This window comes from Corylus avellana, chromosome 4 (assembly GCF_965113065.1).
Source record: "Corylus avellana chromosome 4, dhCorAvel1.hap1.2, whole genome shotgun sequence".
Classification (NCBI taxonomy): Eukaryota; Viridiplantae; Streptophyta; class Magnoliopsida; order Fagales; family Betulaceae; genus Corylus; species Corylus avellana.
The window spans coordinates 6,628,104-6,642,340 of NC_142493.1; the positions used below are offsets into that span (position 1 = coordinate 6,628,104).

At 40.2% G+C, this 14,237-nt stretch overlaps 1 pseudogene; it reads left to right on the forward strand.

The window, feature by feature from the left end:
• Positions 1-1,550: 1,550 nt before the first annotated feature.
• LOC148586206 (lectin beta-1 and beta-2 chains-like) overlaps positions 1,551-14,237 on the forward strand; it is a 45,341-nt pseudogene continuing 32,654 nt past the window's right edge.

A 14,237-nucleotide genomic window follows, 5' to 3' on the forward strand; every position in this document is an offset into this window, starting at 1 on the left:
CCGCAAGCCAAACGAACCCTAAGAACATAATGCTCTTATAACATAGAGCATAAAGTTCATAGTCAAATGTTATAAGGTTACACAATCATAGATACAATCAGAAAATTCTTACAATCAAGTGTTATCAATGACTTCAAGCTTTTGCTAACTCATGTACAATTACAGTTATAGAACAGATCTGCTCCAAGCATACTAGATTTAGGACATGGGTAGCCCATATACAAAAAAACAGAAAGTCAAAACTAAAAACTAAAAATCCGACTGTGAAAGATAAACCTTCAAACAGGGGTGGACCTACGTGTGTAGGTGGGGGACGAATGTTGCCCCAAAACTTTCGAAAATTTTGCTACAGTATGTATTATATATATATTTCAAAATTTAGAAAAATATGTCCCCTCAAATCACTAAAAAATGTCCCCCCAAATTATTTTTTTATTATTTTATCTTCAGCCCACTCTCTCTCACCAAATATTCTCTATGCAGTTGTCCCCATAAAAGTTTTTTTTTATTCATTTAATCTTCAACTCTCTCTCTCTCTCACCAAAAAAATCTTTCAGCATTGTCCCACCAAAAATATTTTTTATTCCTTTTACCTTTTATCTTTGAGGAGAAGTTACCCTTCCCTATGTCTTTCCCTCTCATTTCAGTTTCTCTCCGTCCAAACACCTCCTCCACAGCTCTCAACCCTTCCCTCGTTTCGCAGGCCAGGTGAAACCCAAGGCTCAGGACCCTGTTATACAACTACAAAACAAGGTTCATGTATTTGGTGGCTCTAATCGTTCGGCTCCCTATAGGGACACCACCGCAGACCCAGAAGAATCCCTTAGCTCCCTAAGTCTAACCAGAAATTTGTCCCCCCACACTCACAATCTTGGTTCCACCATAATATTCTTTCTCGACACAAAGGTCAGGAGACAATTCACATCTTCGACCCAAAGGCCCGGACGAAACAAATCAAAAAAGCAAAAGATTCCCACAAGCCACTGCAAATGAGCATGGTATGGTAGACATCTCCAGGAAAACACGTCTTGACTGATGAAAACGATCAGATCTAAGTTTAGAAAACTAGATCTAGCTCTAGATCTATGTAGATCTAAAATATTCCTTCCAAAAACATAGATCCAAAGAGACCACTGACAAAACACTGAGAACTGCTACAGGGGAGGAGGGAAGAACAACGAATCTTCCCTCCTTTATGTTTTCTTCTTCTTTGGTGTTGTCTGTAGCCCAGAAAGAAGGAGAAAGGAAATTTCTCTAGAACCTCTCTCTCTCTAGAAGCCTTTAGTAGTAAAGAAGTACTTTTTCTTTTCTTTTTTTAGGTAACTTTTCAAATTACAATCTGCAATTAGTCAGACCCAACAAACCCAACAACCCCACCAAGCTCAAATCATGACTAGTCCTAGAGTTTTTCGTAAGCACACCCACGACTAAAGTGTTCCAGCCAATTGGTCTCCCAATTCAAACCTACCTCATATAATCTATTTTTAGCTTTTCTAATTACAATCTGCAATTTCTTCTCAGACCCAACCTCTTTGCAAGTTCCAATCCTAATGGCTTTTTACATCTTCAAAAACAAACATTTCCCATTTCCAAAGCCCCTAATCCTCTTTTATTTCTTCATGCTCACCGATTTCTTCTCGCCCTACCCCCATTCACCACTGCTATATCCTTTAACTTCACCAGTTTCATTTTTGGTGACTCCTGTATAAAATACGAGAGATCTTTCACAATAAACCAAGTCATCCAACTCACCACCAACAAGGTTGGAAAAGATGTAGTTGGTCGAGCCACGTATGTCAGTCCCATGCACCTATGGGACAACCGGACAAGGCATCTGGAAACCTCATAGATTTCACCACCCATTTTTCCTTTGTCATTGTTAGGAAATTAATCCTATTTCTAAGACCCGTGAGATGCGAAAAATAAGAAGAATGCGGAATAATAAAGATAAGCAATCACACACGACACAAAGATTTAAGTGATTCGGCTTAACAAGCCTACATCCACTAGCGGAGACGACCTAGAGAAAATTCACTATCAAAAGATAAGTACAAGAGAGTAACAGGGTGAGAAAACCACTCAAACCCAAAGCCCCAAATACACCAAATTCTCACTTTGCCCAAAGGAGAATAATAACCAAAAAAAAAAAACACTCTTTCTTGCTCTCTCTTTTTCTCTTTATTGTGGGCTCACCAAAACACAAAGCAAATATTACTTTGATTTTTGCTCTTCTCATTGCTGCACAGCACTTGCCTTTATATAGGAGCATATAGTCGGTGCTTTTTTCCTACTAAAAGTCCAACAAGCAAACCCACTATCGTGTAGGACAAAAAACTCCAACTCCAACCATGAAAGGGAATTCCAAACCTTGTATAGCACAACAAAACTGATTGGGTCCCACCCCTAGGTTCAAGGCACACATTCCTAACAATCTCCCACTTGACTTGAATCCTACCAAGTTGCAACATAGTGAATCTCCTCCGGATGTCTCCTCCGCCTATCTTCAAGCCCGAAGACCAACTGAAGCTGTGCAGCTTCAGTTTCTCAATAGTCACACCTTTTGTCAACATGTCTGCTGGATTCTCAATTCCACGAATCTTCTCAAGTAACAATTGTCCACTTTCAAGAAGAGATCGAATGAAGTGATACCTCAATTGTATATGCTTTGTTCTTGAATGATACGCTGGGTTCTTCGCAAGAAAAATGGCACTCTGACTATCACTATGTAGAACGCCCTTCTCATTCTTCTTTCCCAACTCATCCAAAAAATCTTGTAGCCAAACCATCTCCTTTCCAGCTTCTATCACGGCCACATACTTCGCCTCTGTAGTGGAAAGGGCTACAATTTTCTGTATCCTTGAGGTCCAACACACGGCAGTACCTCCTAGAGTATATACAAACCCTGTAGTACTTTTCCTGCCATCAACATCACCCGCTAGATCAGCATCCATGTAGCCCTACAGCTTCAATTCTGCACCTGTGAAGCAAAGGGACATATCTGAAGTTCCTCTCAAATATTGCAAAATCCACTTGACTGCCTCCCAATGCTGCTTCCCTAGATTACTCATGTACCTACTAACAACTCCCACTGCATGTGCAATATCCGGTCTAGTACAGACCAATGCATACATCAAACTTCCGATAGTTGAGGCATAAGCTACCTTGCTCATGTATGCTTTATCTTCATCCATTTTTGGTGACTGATCCTCGGTTAGTCTGAAGTGACTCCCCAAGGGTGTGCTTACTGACTTAGCTTCATTCATGCCAAATCTGCTAAGAATCTTCTTCACATACTCTGTGAAATCTTCAGTGTACTATTGGCCCTGTCCCTGATGATTCTCATCTCAAGGATTTGTTTAGCAGCACCCAAATCCTTCATTGTAAACTGCTTTGACAACTGATTCTTCAACTTGTTGATGTCTTCCATACTGGCCCCTGGAATGAGCATATCATCTACGTATAGAAGTAGAATAATATAAGAGTTCTTAAGACTCTTGACATAGCAGCAATGATCTCCATCGAATCTCGTGAACCCAGTACTGTACATGAAACTGTCAAACTTCTTGTACCATTGTCTTGGAGCTTGTTTCAGGCCATACAAGCTTTTTCTTAGTTTGCACACTAAACTCTCCTTTCCCTACACTGCGAATCCCTGTGGCCGCTGCATATAAATTTCTTCTTCCAAATCACCATGAAGGAACGCAGTCTTCACATCTAACTGCTCTAGATGTAGGTCCTCCGCTGCCACAATGCTCAGCACAATTCTAATGTTTGTCATCTTCACCACCGGAGAGAATATGTCTGTGTAGTCAATTCCTTCTTTCTGCTAGAATCCCTTGACTACCAATCTTGCCTTGTAGCGTTTGTTACCATCATGTTCACCCTTTATTCTGAACACCCATTTGTTGTGCAAAGCCTTTTTACTTGCTAGCAACTGCATTAGCTCCTAGGTTTGGTTAGTCAATAATGAGTCCATCTCATCCTTCATGGCTAACTCCCACTTGATTGAATCTTCAACCTTCAAGGCTTCAACAAACGTCTCAGGTTCACTGCCATCCGTCAACAAAATATGAAACAGGGAGGGTGAAAAAAATGCTGTGGAGATCTAATGGTTCTAGTAGATCTACGGACAGCCACTATCAGTGTACCCTGTTCAGTCTCATGATCTACTGTTTCTTCAACTTCTAGACCATCTTCAGTTTTTTGAATCCTTATCAACTTCTAAATTCATTATCTAAGCTACACCTTTAGAAATTCCATCTAGGTTGATAAATTCAGGCTTCTCAGCCTTTGACTGTGTACTTACTGGTTCTACACTTGAATTATTCCTATACACAGCCATCTCATTAAAAGTAACATTTTTACTTCTAATGATCTTCCGATTTTGATCATCCCAAAACCTATACCCGAATGCCTCATCCCCATAGCCAACGAAATAAAATTTGCTAGACTTAGCATCTAGCTTGCTACGAGCATCAAATTCAATATAGACATACGAAACAAAACCAAAAACTTTCAGATGAGAAAGATTTACCTCCTTTTCACTCTAGACTTCTTCAGGTAGTCTATGGCCCAAAGGAACTGATGGTCCTCTGTTTATCAAGTAAGCAACAGTGCTTACTGCATCTGCCCAGAAAGTTTTCGGTAGTCCAGCATGCAACCTCATACTTCTTGCAGGCTCATTGTGGGTCCTGTTCATACGCTCAGCCATGCCATTCTACTGTGGTGTCCCCGGGGTAGTCTTTTCCATTCTAATCCCATTCATTGCACAAAATTGTTTGAAACCCCCGTCTTCGTATTCTCCCCCATTGTCTGATCTTAAACATTTCACTTTCAGACCAGTTTCTGTCTCTACCATGACCTTCCACTTCTTAAAAACTTCAAATACATCAGATTTAAGCCTTAAGAAGTAAACCCATACCTTCCTGCTTGAGTCATCAATAAATGTAATGTAATACCGCGAGCCTCCAAGAGATGCCACTGGTGCGGGACCCCACAAATTCATGTGTACCAACTCCAACTTTCCCAGCTTTGGTGTTCTGCCAACTTTTGTGAAACTCACCTTCTTCTGCTTTCCTAGGTTGCAGCCTTGACACAAATCAGACTCAACTGACTTCAAGTCCAGTAGTTTCCCCTTTGACAAAAGTACCTTCATCCCTTTCTCACTCATGTGCCCAAGCCTTAGATGCCATAATTTTAAGTCAACACGCGTATCTATAACAACAATTGTATCCCTGCTAGTTGTCGTCATATAGAGAGTACCCATCTTATGACCACGAGCCAAAATCCTGACTCCTTTGCTGACCTTCCACTTTTCACTGTGGAAATGAATTGAATGCCCTTCATGATTAAGCTGTCTTATTGAAATCAGGTTCTTTTTCATCTCTGGGATATGCCTGACATTTTGCAGCTTCCATACTGAGTCACTGTGGACTCTAATGCGAACATTGCCTATACCCACAACATCCAGTGTCGTTCCGTCAGCCAAGTACACCTTCCCAAAATCTCCAGCCACATAATTTTTGAGAACTTCACGGATCGGTGTGGTGTGAAAAGAAGCGCCTGAGTCCAAGACCCAAGAATTAAGAGGACTGTCAACAGATAGAAGTAGGGCATCATGCACTTCTTCTGTTATGACGACATTTGCGGCGTTATTTTCGGTCTTCGTCTTCAGCTCTCTGCAGTTCTTCTTGAAGTGGCCTATCTTGCCACAGTTCCAACACTCAGGTTGTTGTCCAAACCTGAATTTTCTCCTACCCTTGCTAGACTTAGATCTGCCCCTCACAGAGTTTCTGTCTTGTCTTCTGCCCCAAGTCTTGAGGTTTAAAGCAGCATCAGAACAAGAGGCTCACCCGCATCTCTTCTACGAACCTCTTAACTGAGAATCAAATCCCTGACGTCTTCGTAGCTCAGTTTACTCTTTCCTATAGAGTTACTCACAGCGATCCTCACTGCTTCCTAGCTATTTGGCAAAGATGCCAAGATGATCAACACGCGAACCTCTTCATCAAAATTAATTTCCACTGAGGACAATTGATTTGTGATGGTGTTGAACTCATTGAGATGATGTGCCACCGAAGCTCCTTCCACCATCTTTAGGTTGAACAATTTCTTCATCAGACGCACCATGTTGTTAGTCGAAGGCTTCTTATACATGCTTGACAAAGCCTTCATTAGACCTGCTGTGGTCTTCTCCTTTACAAAGTTGTGTGCAATTGATTTTGACAGAGATAACCTGATAACTGCTAGGGCTTTACGATCAAGCAGAGCCCACTCGCTATCATACATGTCGTCGGGTTGTTCTTCCAAAAGAGGTTGATGAAGATCCTTCCCATAAAGAATATCTTCAATTTGTACCTTCCAATACCCAAAATCTTTGCCGTCGAATTTCTCGATTCCCATCTTTCCTTCTTCACCTGCCATCGCTCCCACTCGAACCAACCTGGCTCTGATACCAGTTGTTAGGAAATTAATCCTATTTCCAAGACCTGTGAGATGCGAAAAATAAGAAGAATGCGAAATAACAAAGATAAGCAATCACACACGACACAAAGATTTAAGTGGTTCGGCTTAACAAGCCTACATCCACTGGCGGAGACGACCCAACGAAAATTCACTATCAAAAGATGAGTACAAAAGAGTAACAGGGTAAGAAAACCACTCAAACCCAAAGCCCCAAATACACCCAATTCTCACTTTGCCCAAAGGAGAATAATAAGAAAAAGAAAAAAAAAAAAAAACACACTCTTTCTTGCTCTCTCTTTTTCTCTCTATTGTTGGCTCACCAAAACACGAAGCAAATATTACTTTGATTTTTGCTCTTCTCATTGCTGCACAGCACTTGCCTTTATATAGAGCACATAGTCGGTGCTTTTTTCCTACTAAAAGTCCAACAAGGAAAACCACTATCGTGTAGGACAAAAAACTCCAAGTCCAACCATGAAAGGAAATTCCAAACCTTGTATAACACAACAAAACCGGTTGGGTCCCACCCCTAGGTTCAAGGCACACATTCCCAATGGTCATTGATTCTCAAAATAATACTCTTTAGTCTTTATGGAGATGGGCTTGCATTCTTCCTAGCACCTAATGGCTCAACAATTCCTGATGTCCAAGGAGGTGGCGCTATGGGTCTCACAGCCAAAAACCAGTAACCCTTGGATCGCTGAAACTCCCAGAGTGTGCCTTCCAACCGATCAAGAGTAGGACCACTGGTGAAGAAAGAAGCTCTATCGACTGCTGCCTTTCTTGGTGCTCATGGTGGCCTCAGCTCTTGCTCAGCTCCTCAGAGGTGAGACTTGATCGCATTGAGGAATCGTGAGGTCATCAGTCCCCTAAGATCCATAATTGTTAGACCCTCTGAAGACACCCCGGTATGCTCGGCTATCCGGGTGATCAGGGCCCCATATAGCAGGGACGTACCTGGTCTGTCAACAACACTCACATCATCATCGTGAGGACAAAGGAACCGAAGTTTATGGGAATCCTTATCAGGATGGCATAGAGGCAACGGGCCCTCTTTGGAGTAACAAAGGCAAGGCTCTACATAGGAAGGACCCTGTTGATCATGATGTGGGAAATGATACCATCATGAGGTCGGGAGTCACCTCCATTGGCTTAAGTCTAAGCCATTTTGGAAAGGAGTCGCTAGTCCATTTGTGGAGGTTGGCATATAACTCGTGGAATAGCTCCACGATTGCCGGTCGGTGGTCCTTTACCATCTCTAGCCAGCCCTGGGCATCTAGTAGCTCCCGTACCCTAGGGGCGTGGTTGGCCACATTGGGCACCTCTACTCCCCTCTCCATGATGATCTTCCAACCCTTGTAAAGGAGTCAGTATCGGCGCTCGACCATGTCAACTCTGAAGCTGTCGCGGTCGTAGGCCCAGTTGTCGTCATCGTTATCTGTGTCGGTGCTGCCCTTTGTAAGACACTAAAAGTGTGTAAGTGTTCACCGTCATGCTCAAGGCTGCCGGTTGGGGATGTGTCGTAGATGACATCCACCATCTCATAGTCGGAGTTGGGGTCCTCGGCCTCCTATATCAGGGCCCTAGCCTTGCGGGACCGTGGGTATGCAGAGTATGAGGCTGCTGTACTCGTTTTCGTCTGTGCCGTCGTCCTGCATTGCATAAGATACCATCAATGTTGCTCCCATGTGTACCCATGCAACATCCTACCCCAACCGTGTAAAAGTATACCTAGCCCTAGAAATGAAGCTCCCTCATGTACAGGTAAAATGCAAGGGAATAAAGCATGAAGAAGGTTCAATGAGGGATATGGTCATAGAATAGAGTCGGAACACAATTAATGGATTAGGTCATTAAGGGCATTTTGGTCATTTTTGGGATTACTTTTATCTAAAATAAATAAGGAAAACACTAAAAACTCCTCTACATCGGATTATGCATCTCAAATGAAAAATACATTTTTGTTGCATTTGTGAATAGTGCACGGCTACATGTAGTGAGCACTATTCATACATCCATCTCATTAATATACTATTTATCTCTTCACATCTTTTTTTTCCCAAAAGTTGAAAAATAGAATCTTTAGGAAAAATACAATCCTTAAAAAAAAAAATTTAAAAAAAAAATTTAAATGATATAGATAGAAACAAAATAGATAATTGGATGTATGGTCTCTTTTAAAACTCATTACCTAAACTAGAAAAAGTGGGTTTTGATTAGCTATTTTTGCATAAAATATACAAAAATTAATGTGAATGCTCTTACCAAGCCAAGGACATTGAGTAATTCTATTAGTCTCTCTTGTATCACTTTTGTGTACCTAAAAAAATGAGGTGGCTTTTAAAATTACTATTTGATCAAAATCTAATAATGATCAATCACAAGTCCAATGGTAATTTTAAGAGTCACATCATCATTAGAGGGACATAAGAGTGACACAAGGACTTGTAGAATTACTCAAGGGCATTACTGGTAGTAGTAATGATATAAGGAAGACTAGAGTCTTACTTGAGTCATCCTAAGTATGATGTAGCTTTTAAAATCACAATTGAATTTAAGATGATCATTATTAAATTTTGATCTATTGGTGATTTTAAAAGCCATATCACATATTGTAGGACTCTAGTCCTCCTTAAATGTAAAGTCCTTTGCATTTGCCATTTGGACCATTTTATTACCATCTAGGTAGGTATCCATTCTTAAAAGAATAGATTTTTCTTACAAATTGGATAATAGGAATATTTATTTATTTCAGTCTTAAAAAGTGTTATGTTCTTTATTTTGTGAGAAAACATTTTTTTTAGTAAGTGCTGCTCATGTGTTTTTTTTTTTAATAACATTGATGAAAAAAAAAATGTCTCTCAAATTCACAAGAAAGACCTGGCATTTTTATCAGCTAAATTGAAGGAATACTTTTACCGCCAATTTATAAAAAATTTATGTCCCTCCCTAAATATCTACTAATTAACCATAATTTCAATTCTTAGAGCCTATTTGGGGTTGTGTTAGAGAGCTTAAAAAATAGGGGTAATTACCTTTTTTCCCCATGAACTACAATGCACTTTGCTTCCATGAACTACCAACTATGACATCTGACCCCCATGAACAACCATTTTGTGCCCAAAACCCCCATTCCGTCACTCAAAGGCCCCTTCCGTCAGTCAAAAGCGTTAACTCAGACGGTCAAAGTGACAATGCGTTGTAGTTCATGAGGGCAAAGTGACAATGCGTTGTACCTCATGGGGGCAAAGTGACAATGAATTGTAATTCATGGGGGCAAAGTGACGGGTAGACCGTCTGAGTTAACGCCTTTGACTGACGGAAGGAGCCTTTGACTAACAGAATAGGAGTTTTGGGCACAAAATGGTGGTTTATGGGGGTCGGGTGTCACAATTGGTAGTTCATGGGGAGAAAGTGCTAAGGAGTTGTCGTTGATGGGGGGAAAAGGTAATTACCCTTAAAAAATATTTTAAGTACTTCAAAATTTGTATCAAACAAAAAGCCGACCTGTTTTGTAAAAAAATTCAAAACCACTTTTTACTTTTTCACTCAAAAAATTGTCAAAACGCACTTTTGAGAAAAATGTAGAAATAAAGCTTTTTTCGAAAATCTCTTTTTCATTTTAAAAGCTCTATTTCCCAACACAATCCCAAACATTAGGGAAATGCTAGATGTTCTGGTGGTGTTTTCCTAATTCTATGTGGATATTATTTTCTAAATATTAGGTGAGAGAGAAATAAGGGCCAATTTCCTTTTCACTATTTTAGAAAAGAGAAATGATTAGTGCTAATATTTTTTTCCATATTTTCTCATCTCATCTTACAAATCAACTATTAGATTTGTGGATTTACGTAGACCTCACATTAGGGCTGGCAATTTAGTGTGTGACACGTGAACTCGACACGAACACGACACGTAAAATTTAGGTTAGGGTTGGGCTTAAACAGGTTCGGGTTGTAAATGGGTCACCCTTTTATGACACGTTTAATAAACGTGTCAGGTCGTGTCAACCCGCTAGGTTCGCAGGTTGACACGTTGACCCATATGATTGTTTTTTTCTTTGAACGTCTACAGACTAAAGTCTAAACCTAAGCTTACAACCCTAAAAAAAACGCTTACTGCCTCTATTGCATTTGCGCCACTGCCTGCCTCAATGCAATCCTGCCTCTCCAATCTTGCTCTCAGTCTCTCAACTTTCTCCGTTGATGTCTCCCTCTCTCTTGGTTCACGGCACAGCAGTACTACCTCCGTCGGTCTCTCCTTCTCCGGCCATCTCTCTGTCCGTCTCTCTGTCTCTCTTGGTTCGCGACGCAATGGCACTACCTCAAGGTATTTTATTTCCTTTGGTTAATTTTCTGATTTTCTGTGGTTGATTACTTGATTTGGTGGGTTCGGGTTTTCCTTTCAAATTCCATTGTAAGTAATTTTCTTTTGTTAACTTCACCATAAAATGATGTTGAAGACTGATGAGAGGTGGGTTCAGGTTTGAAACTCAATTGTTGGTTTGGGTTGAGTTTGTGTTGGTTGAAGATGAAGAAGAGTGGACCATGGTTGATGTGAGTCTATGGCAAAGAGATGCACAACAAGTGTTCGTCAAAATGTTTGTGTCACACGATTAGTAGATATGTTTGGTTTTGAATTGGCATGCTCTTTGTCAAGTAGATCTGTGTGAATTACTCAATTTACTCAATCTTAAACTAAATTAACTAATGATGAAATTAATCTTTAATTTAATATTAAGGGAAAATTATGCATGATGTGTGTAGGTGATGAGTAACAATAATTTTATGGAAGACATTATTGAAGAAGAATTTGAAGATGATGTGGTTGAATTAAATCTAATAGAAGAGCCTTTTGGAAGTCAGTCCAAAAATAAGAAGAAGGTAACCAAAACACTAATCGCATATTTAATTCATTCATCAACTTGTAAATTTTTTTTTTACTACACTATGATAACACTAATTACTGATTTATGATTTGATATAGTACACATAGAGATGAAGCTGGATGAGCTAGAAGAAGTTACTCTAACAACGGAAATCAGCACACCTGGAGCTATTTCTATTAATATTCCTTAACAGGAGCATGTAATTCATTTAGTTTTAACTTTGGTTTTAATTTTGGTTTTGGTTTTAACATTACTCTATGTGGCCTTGTAACTTTGTAAGCTTTGCCCTTGATGGTTTGGTTATTGTTTTAGAGGATTTTGTTTAGGAAGTAAGTAGAGGAAAGAAAAGGTTAAAAACTAAAATGATTTTACATTCGTGTCGGGTTGACCCGACACGACACGTTTATATAAATGTGTTCGTGTCGTGTTACCCGTTTATAGATTGTGTCGTGTTCGGGTTTGGGGGTTTGACACGTTTAGCTAAACATGTCGAGCTCGGGTTGGGCTTAAACGTGTCGTGCCGTAATTGGGTTAGACACGAATCCAACACGTGAATATGTTTTGCCAGCCCTACCTCACATAAGTCAATGGTGAACTCGTCAATGGTGGACTCCATAAATTCAATGGTTAATTTATTGAATTTGTAGGAGAATATAAACAAAATATAAAAAAATTACTAACACCAATCATTTCTCTTTAGAAAATATTATTCACCTAATACCAAGAAAACATAAAAGAATAAAAAGACCTAATATTTCCCTTATAGTAATTAAAGTGGACTAAAAAAAAATCTTTAGCCTCGTCAACTCTTTCTCATAAAATTTTCCACATCCTTATACTTTATACTTCAATTTGAGATTACTAAATCTATTTGATCAGCATCGGAGAACTTTCTCTAACTTACACACTCCCCAATGCCTTCCTTTTTTGACTTGACCCTTTCAGCCTATCGGGCCTCCTCCTTGTTCAGACATGTACATATCACCTAATCATTTAAATATCAGTTTTTTTGAACCAACTGCCTCTTATTAGAGACAAACAACAAGCTCAAAATCTTCGTAGTTTAAGGTTCTTATACCTTTTTGTTTTGGACAATAATGTTGATGCCTTTTTGGTGTAAGTTTGTAGTCTATAAGAGTAATTCCACTTTATTTATGAGAAATGCTAAAATGCAATCAAAAGAACACATTTTCCCCATCAAAGTCTACGTGGCAAAAATATTAAAATGAAAAAAAATTCATTTCTCTCTCTTCTATTGGTTTCCTATGACAAGAAGCCAGGTTGGTTAACCCAACCTGGGTTGATCAGCCGTTTTATTAAAAAAAAAAAAAAAAAAAAAGTGAGGGAAAGATAATAAAAAAGAGAGGGACGAAGAGATGAGAGATTGAGAGAGAGTGAGCTTAAGGGAGAGTTACAGAGAACGAGAGACAGAACAAAGAAGAGGGAGAGATTGGAGAGTGAAAGAGAGTTGTAGAGAGAAAGAGAGACGAAGGGCGGTGTCAAGGGCGTCAAGCCGCCATCCTCGCCCACTAGGGTGGCTGCAAGGAGGAAGTGGACTCGCGGCAACCCCAGCCACCCATGGATGGCCTTGTGCTAAACCTAGTGGGGAGGGGTGGCGGCTCGCCGCCCCCTGGGTGGCTTGTCCTAAAACAAATAAATAAATAAATTGGAGCTCAGCCATCTTCTGTGAATCTCATTGTCCTTCCAAAAAATTCAATCTCTCATCTCCTCATCCCTCTCTCTGATTCTCTAATAAAAAGGCTGATCAACTAGTTTCTCAAATTCTCCAAAATAATAAAAAGAAAAATAAAATCGCTGCAATTCTGGTTACTACCACAACAGGCTAAAATCAACCTCTCCACACAGCCCCACGACGCCGCCCTTCGTCTCTCTTTCTCTCTATAGCTCCCTTTCATTCTCCAATCTCTCCCTCTTCTCTGTTCTGTATCTCCTTCTGATGTAGACTGCAATGCCTGGGAGTATATAAGGAAGACCTGAATGGATGAATGTTTGAAGACGCCCAGAAAGATGGTGACAAGATCCCAGACTCGCACGGCAAAGGAAATAGTCCTTGGAACTGCGATCGATCGCACTTTGATTGCGATCGAGTGCAGCACACCTGGTATGGAGAAGACAGTCACTAGAACTACGACTGATACCCCCTTCCTCTGCGATCGAGCGCATGATTTAGCGCACAAGTCCCTGGAACTGCGACCGATACTCCCTACCTCTGCAATCGAGCGCATGATTGAGCGCACAAGTCCTTGGAACTACGACCGAGCCTACGAACGAGTGCATGTTTGAGCGCACAAGTCCCTGGTAGTGCGATCGATCGCACTATACCTGCGATCAAGCGTACTCGAGGAATTTTATGTTAACTTTCCACTGTTATTTGCTTTAAACCAACTTAATTTACTTGTTTTGCTAGGATTAGGGTTGTTGGAGCCCTAATTCCGTCCTTTATCAATTTATGTTATTTGATCAATTTTCTTTCAATAAGAATTACTCAGAGGAGTTTTCTTCATATTTTCTCTTGAAACCTTAGATATACTCTATAGCGTTGAGAAGAATTCTCAGATCTTTGATAGACTCAAGATCTAAGAATTATTTATCCTTCTTCTTGTATTGTTTTACTCGCTTCCACTTAATCAGGCTGCATCAATTGGTATCAGAACTTAGTCACTTTCCATGGCTCTAAACACAAGAGGGAGGAAGGGCAACCACTTTGCAACTATAGGAAGGGCAAACACAAGAGGGAGGGAAGACGTGTATGAACACGATGATTTAGTTCATGAAGAACATGAGGTGACACCACGAAGGCACGAGGAAGGGCAAACACAAGAGGGAGGGAGGACATGTATGAACACGATGATTTAGTTCATGA